Below are 7,005 nucleotides of genomic sequence, written 5' to 3'. Positions count from 1 at the left end.
GGTTTGTGCATTTCTCTATGGAAAAATTATATCTAAATGAAATTGAAAATACTTCAGTTAAAAAGCGAAAAAAATATTTTGTAGCACAAAAATATAAAATACAAGACAATGTATGCTAGAACATAAGACTGGGAGCCGGAATGCAAACATGCTTTTCCGCCCCTTTTCTGGCCGCTCTTAGCTACCCACGAGAGCCACTCGGGCTGCACCACGCGCTCTCTGAGCTTAGGGCTCCTGCTAAGCTAACGACAACTTAGTCTCCCTTCAGCCACCATCATGATTATCTACCAGGACCTCATCAGCTACGATGAGATGTTCTCTGATATCTACAAAATCCAGGAGATTGCAGATGGGCTGCGCCTGCAGCTGGAGGGGAAGATGTTCCATAGGACAGAAGGAATATGATGTACCAAAAGCACAGTAATCACTGGTGTTGATATTGTCATGAACCATCACCTGCAGGAAACACGTTTCACAAAAGAAGCCTACAAGAAGTATGTCAGAGTTTACATGAAATCAATCAAAGGCAAACCTGAAGAACAGAGACCAGAAAGAGTAAAACTTTTTAAGACAGTGACTGCACAACAAATCAAGCACATCCTTGCTAATTTTAAAAACTACCAGTTCTTTATTGGTGAAAACATGAGTCCAGATGGCATGGTTGCTCTCTTGGACTACTGTGAGGATGGTGTGACTCCATATATGATTTTCTTTAAGAATGGTTTAGAAATGAAAAATGTTAATGAATTTGGCAACTACTTTGGATCTATCACCTGCCATCATAACTGTCTTCTGCTTGTCATCCACACAACACGAGGACTTAAGACAAATGGGACTGATGACATCTAGAGCTTTTCATTTATTTTCACCATGATTTACTTGGAGTGGAGGCATTGTTTTTAAGAAAAACCTATCATGTAGGTCGTCTAAAAATGAAATGCATTAAAACTCATTTGACAGAATGTCTTTTAGTTTAATACATATTTAAACTAAATTCATCCTGTAGTGTTCCCGGAGAAGCTAGAGCCTGGTTGTAAGCTACCATTAGAAAGAACAAGATGCATCAATTAACTTCTACAGTGGAAACTACTTCTTGGACTGGAATATAAAAAAAGAATCAAAGGTTTTGATTGTGAGTTACAACAAAAGGAAAGACCATGCTCATAGCAGTACCACATCTGAAGTGGAGCCTTACACATTTCATCACCTACAATGGAAATAGTTAACTGGAAGAGATTACCAAGAGAATAAAAAAAAGACTAATTCAGTTGGAAAAAGAAAAAAGAAAAAAAATCACCATATATTGCCTAAAACAATGTTTGCATTCTGGCTCGCCCTTTTATGTTCTAGCATACACTGTCTTATATTATCTATTTTTGTGCTACAAAATGTTTTATGCTTTTTAACTGAACTATTTTCAATTTAATTTAGATATAATTTTTCCATAGAGAAATGCACAAATCATAAATGTTGTACTAGCATAATTCACACTCTTATCAAAGAGTAGTACATTCCCATCACCCCATAAATTTCCTTCATGTAATTTCCCATTAATTATGCCTCCCACTATTGCCGAGGCAACCAAAGCTCTGATTGCCTATTCTAATGCTTCATATAAATAAAATCATACAAATATATTCCTATGTGACTGGTTTTATTTTCACTCAACATATGTTTAGAGGTTTATTCGTGTTGTTGCTTGTGTTGGTAATGAGGATTTTTTTGTTTGTTTGTGGATTTTTTAATATACTGATTGGTATTCCATCATATAAATACACCACAATTTATGTATCCATTCTGTTGTCAAGGAACATTTAGATTGCTCACAGTTTTTGGCTGTTATGAATAAAACCATTATGAACATTTGTGTTCCAGTCTGTTTGTGGACATATATTTTTCTTTACCTTGGATAAATACCTAAAAGTATTTATTAGTTTTCTAGGGTTGCTATTACAAATTACCACAAACTTTATAGCTTAAATAATGGAAATTTATTCTCTCACAGTGGCCAAAAGTCTGAGATCATGGTGTTGGCAGAGCCATGTTCCTCTGAAGGTTGTAGGGAAGAACCCTACCTTGCCTTTTCATAGCTTCTGGGAGCTCCCACCAATCTTTGAAATTTCTTGGATTGTGCTGTATCACTCCAATGTTGGCTTCCATCTTCATGTGGCCTTCTTTTAGATGTCTTTGTTTCCAAATCTTTCTTTTCGTTTCCCTTATAAAGATACCAGTCAATGAATTTAGAGCCCACTCTAAATCCAGGATGATTTTATTTTAAGATCTTTAACTAAAACATCTGTAAATATTCTATTTTTAAATTAGGTAACGGTCTGAGGTTCCAGAGAAACATAAATTTGGGGGGAAACACTGCTCACTGTAGTACAGAGTAGAATTGGTGCATATAATAGGCTAAAAGTCTATTTGTCTTTTAATGAATTTCCAAATCATTTTCTGTTTGTTTTTTGTTTTGAGACAGAGTCTCACTTCATCACACAGGCTGGAGTGCGGTGGCACAATCTCAGCTCACTGCCACCTCCGCCTCCTGGGTTCAAGTAATTCTCGTGCCTCAGCCTCCCAAGTAGCTGGAATTACAGACATGCCATCATGCCCAGCTAATTTTTGTATTTTTAACAGAGACAGGGTTTTACCATGTTGGCCGGGCTATTCTCAAACTCCAGACCTTTTGTCCCGCCTGCCTTGGCCTCCCAAAATGCTGGGATTACAGGTATGAGCCACCACACCTGGCCTAAACTATTTTCTAATGTATTTGTAACATGATTTTATTCTCAGAAGCAATATATGAGAGTCAAGTTCTTCCACCTTTTCTATTTGATGTTGTCTTTCAAGTTTTAAAATAATACCAGTGAATAGAAGTTGCATCCCATTGTAGTTTCAATTCCTGGCAGTTTGTGGTCTATTCATTTTCTTAATGGTTTCTGTAGAAACAGAATTTTTAAATTTCAATGAAGTCTATACTTTTATTTCCTTTTTTGACTTGTGTGTTCTGTGTCCTGCCTAAAATTGCTTACTCCAACTGTATTAGTTATCTACCACTATGTGACTGCACCAAAGCTTAGCATCTTAAAAAAGCCATATTTATTATCCCATGGTTTATATTTATTAAAATGAATTTATTATAACTAAAAGGAAAATATTTATTATACAGATTTTCTTAGGGTCAAAGACCCTTATCACAGCTCAGTTTTTTGTTGTTGTTGTTGTTTTACAAGGCTGCCTTCCAGGGGTCTGATAGGGCTGCAGTCATTCTGAGGGTCAGCTAAGGAAGGATTCACATCCAAGCTCAGGCATGTGGATATTAGCAGGACTTAGCTCCTAACAGGCTGTTGGACTGAGGATCTCAGTTTGTGGCCTCTCTATATAACACCTCAGAACATAGCTGCTTGTTTCAGCAGAGGTCACAAGCAAGAAAACCAAACTGAATGTTATACTCCTTTTTAATCTAATCTTCGATGTGGTAGTATTCTATTTATTCAAAATCAGTCACTTAATTCAACCCCCTCTCAAGAAGAGGTAACCTAAGGTTGTGAATACCAGAAGATGGGAATTATTGGGAGCCATTTTAAAGCTGGCTTCCACATAAAATTTTTAAAAGATACTCTCCTATTTTTTTTCTGCTACTTTCTATATAGTTTTTTATTTTACATGTAGGTCCATGATGCCTCAAAGTATTATTTGTAGATTATGTGATGTAGCTATCAAAATTCATTTAACCCATATGCTTGTCCAGTTACTCTTGTGCAATTTGTTTTTTTGTTTTGTTTTGTTTTGTTTTTTGAGACGGAGTTTCGCTCTTGTTACCCAGGCTGGAGTGCAATGGCGCGATCTCGGCTCACCGCAACCTCCGCCTCCTGGGTTCAGGCAATTCTCCTGCCTCAACCTCCTGAGTAGCTGGGATTACAGGCACGCACCACCATGCCCAGCTAATTTTTTGTATTTTCTTAGTAGAGACGGGGTTTCACCATGTTGACCAGGATGGTCTCGATCTCTTGACCTCGTGATCCACCAGCCTCGGCCTCCCAAAGTGCTGGGATTACAGGCTTGAGTCACCGCGCCCGGCCTCTTGTGCAATTTGTTAAAAATATTTTTCCTAGTGAATTGTTTGGTAACTTAGCCAAAGTTATTGGCCTACAAATATACATGTAGATATATTTCTAGAATATACTGCTTCCAATATCAAGCTGCATTGACTAATGGGGTTTTATAGTAAGATATGAGAACAGTTTGAATCTCCCGAAATAGTAACTTTTCAAAACTGTCTTGGATAGCCTAGGTTATTTGAATTTCAATATATTTTTAAATTAAGTTATTGATGCCAACAAATAAATCTACTACTATTTTTATTAAAATCATCCTAAATCTATAGATAATTCCAAGAGAGCTGCTATATTTAAAATATTGGGTCTGCCAGTAGTACACATAGTATATCTCTTCATTTACTTGTTCTTACTTGATTTTTGTCATCATTGTTTTTAAAATTTTAGTATAAAGCATTTTTAATTACATTGATTTCTAATTTTTTATGATTTTTAATGCTATTGTAAATGATATTTTAATATAATCCAATTGTTCACTGAGCTGCATCTTATTGCGTAACGTTTCAGTGGTTGTTCTAAAAGTGATGATATGCATCTTTAAGATATCCCAATATATTTAGAGTTAATAACGAAATATTTCAGATAAAATAAAGAGGCTTGTAAGCAATATGCATCCATGCCTAACCTCAGTGCTTATAACTATTATCATATATATTAAATTTTAAAACTTATTATAAGAATGGTTATATTTTGCTTTAAATAATAAGGCATTTTTCTTCCCTTAATTTATAAAAGAACTCTGTGTATATGTATACGTGTGTGTTTACATTTATTCTCATATTTAGTATTTCTAGTGCTTTTCATTTCTTCATATACAACTGAGTTGCTATCTGTTAACATTTTCCTTCAGACATAAGATTTTTCTTTAATTTACAGTAGGGAATATTACTTAGAGCTGGTCATTTCATTTTTGTTTATTTTAAAATATTTTATTTTACCTTGCTTTTTAAAGGATAGTTGTTACATATATAATTTTTTGACTTTTTATTTCATTGCTTTAAATTTGTTATTCCAATGTTCTCTGATCTTCATAATTGTTAATATCAGCTATTAATCATAGTGTTGTTCTTATAAACAATATATTATTTTTTTTCAGAGTATTCCAGATTTTCTCTTTATCTTCAGACTTCAGTGTTTTGACTTTGACTTGATGCAAAGGTATTTTCTTAGTGTTTATCCTGCTTGATGTTTGTTGAGCTTCTTGAACTTGCATGTTAATGTTTTTCAAACACAATTGGAATATATTTATTTATTATTTCTGATTTTTCTTTAATATTTACCCCACTTGATCCAGCAATACTGGGCATACGGCCAAAGGAATATAAATCACTCTATTATAAAGACACATCCATGCTTATGTTCAGTGCAGCACCATTCACTACAGCAAAGACATGAAATCAACCTAAATGGCCATCAGTGACAAACTGGATAAAGAAAATGTAGTACATATACACCATGGAATACTATACAGCTATAATAAAAAAAAAGAAATTATGTCCTTTACAGGGACATAGATGGAGTTGCAGGCCATCATCCTTAGCAAACTAAAACAGAAACAGATCACCAAATATCACATGTTCTCACTTATACGTGGGAGCTAAATGATGAGAACATATGGATATATAGAGGGGAGCAACAGACACTGGGGCCTTTTAGAGGGTGAAGGATGAGTAGGGGGAGAAGGTCAGGAAAAATAACTAATGGGTACTAGGCTTGATACCTGAGTGATGGAATAATCTGTGCAACAAACCTTCATGACAGAAGTTTCCCTATGTAACAAACCTGCACTTGTACACTTGAACTTAAAGTTTGAAAAAAGATGGGTTTTCTCTATGACTGCAATAATGAAAATGTCACTAATTTTTATTCAAGTTCACTAGTCCTTTTCTTCTGATAGACACAATGTGTTGATAAACTTGCTTACTTTTTGAGCTCTAAAATTTTCATTGTTTAAATTAGCTTTAATTCTTAGAATACTTATATGTTTACACACGGATACAAACTATATTTTTCTTCACATATTTTTACTAATTTTTGTAGTTATTTATTGTATCAATCTAATCACTAATCTGAATCACACTCATTTTTTATTGACTGAATTTTAATTTTTCTTGAAATGTGTCATAGTGTCCAGAATCTTACTGTATCTAATACTTTGGTTTGAAAATTAAACTGGAAATTATATAAAATAAATCACAGTGGCTCTGAATTCTATTAGCTCCTTTGGAGGATTCTTGCTGTTGGTTTTGTTTTAATAGAGTTAATATTACAAAATTTAAACTGCAAATATTGTCTCCCCCCTTATGTGCAGTTGCTGATGTCTCTGTTCTGTTCATGTAGCTCATGTAGCTTCTAACTGCTCCTTCCCCCAGCCCACACAGATCTCACGTGGACCTGAATTATTTGACAATGGGCCAAAACTTTGATTTTTGAAATACCTATTCAGAGGTGCTTTCCCTCTGTGGTTCCCATGCTTCCAGAGAATCCAGGTTATCTCAAACCCTGTCCTCTGATACTTTAAGCCCATAAAGCTTCAGCTTTCTATCTTGACTATTTAAGCTTTTTATTTTTTTTTTATAATTAGCACTCAGCAACTTAATCATTATGTCCATTGTTGTAATTTTCTTTGTGTTTCCCCTCTTTCCAAACTGTTGGTCTACTTGGATACATGGTTTTGTGTATTTTCATAACATTTGGCAATGTTAAGCCATTTTTAATGTTTCTTTTCTCTTTTCTTCCATTTTCTGCTGGTACTCCAATTACACTTTTGTTACATTATTTGATACTGTCCCAGAGTTTACTGAGGGTCTTTTATTTCATTCATGTTTCTGTTTGTGTTTTATTTTGTTTGGTTTCAACTCAAATGTCTTCAAATTTACTCATATTTTCT

At 34.5% G+C, this 7,005-nt stretch overlaps 1 pseudogene; it reads left to right on the top strand.

The window, feature by feature from the left end:
- The first annotated feature begins 276 nt into the window (after positions 1–276).
- Positions 277–1,153, top strand: LOC116532478 (annotated as a pseudogene).
- Positions 1,154–7,005: the final 5,852 nt, after the last annotated feature.

Source organism: Sapajus apella, unplaced genomic scaffold, assembly GCF_009761245.1.
Source record: "Sapajus apella isolate SASKATOON/1434 unplaced genomic scaffold, GSC_monkey_1.0 scaffold76, whole genome shotgun sequence".
NCBI lineage: Eukaryota > Metazoa > Chordata > Mammalia > Primates > Cebidae > Sapajus > Sapajus apella.
Note: the sequence above shows the minus strand (reverse complement) of the source record. Positions and strands in the feature narration are given on the sequence as shown.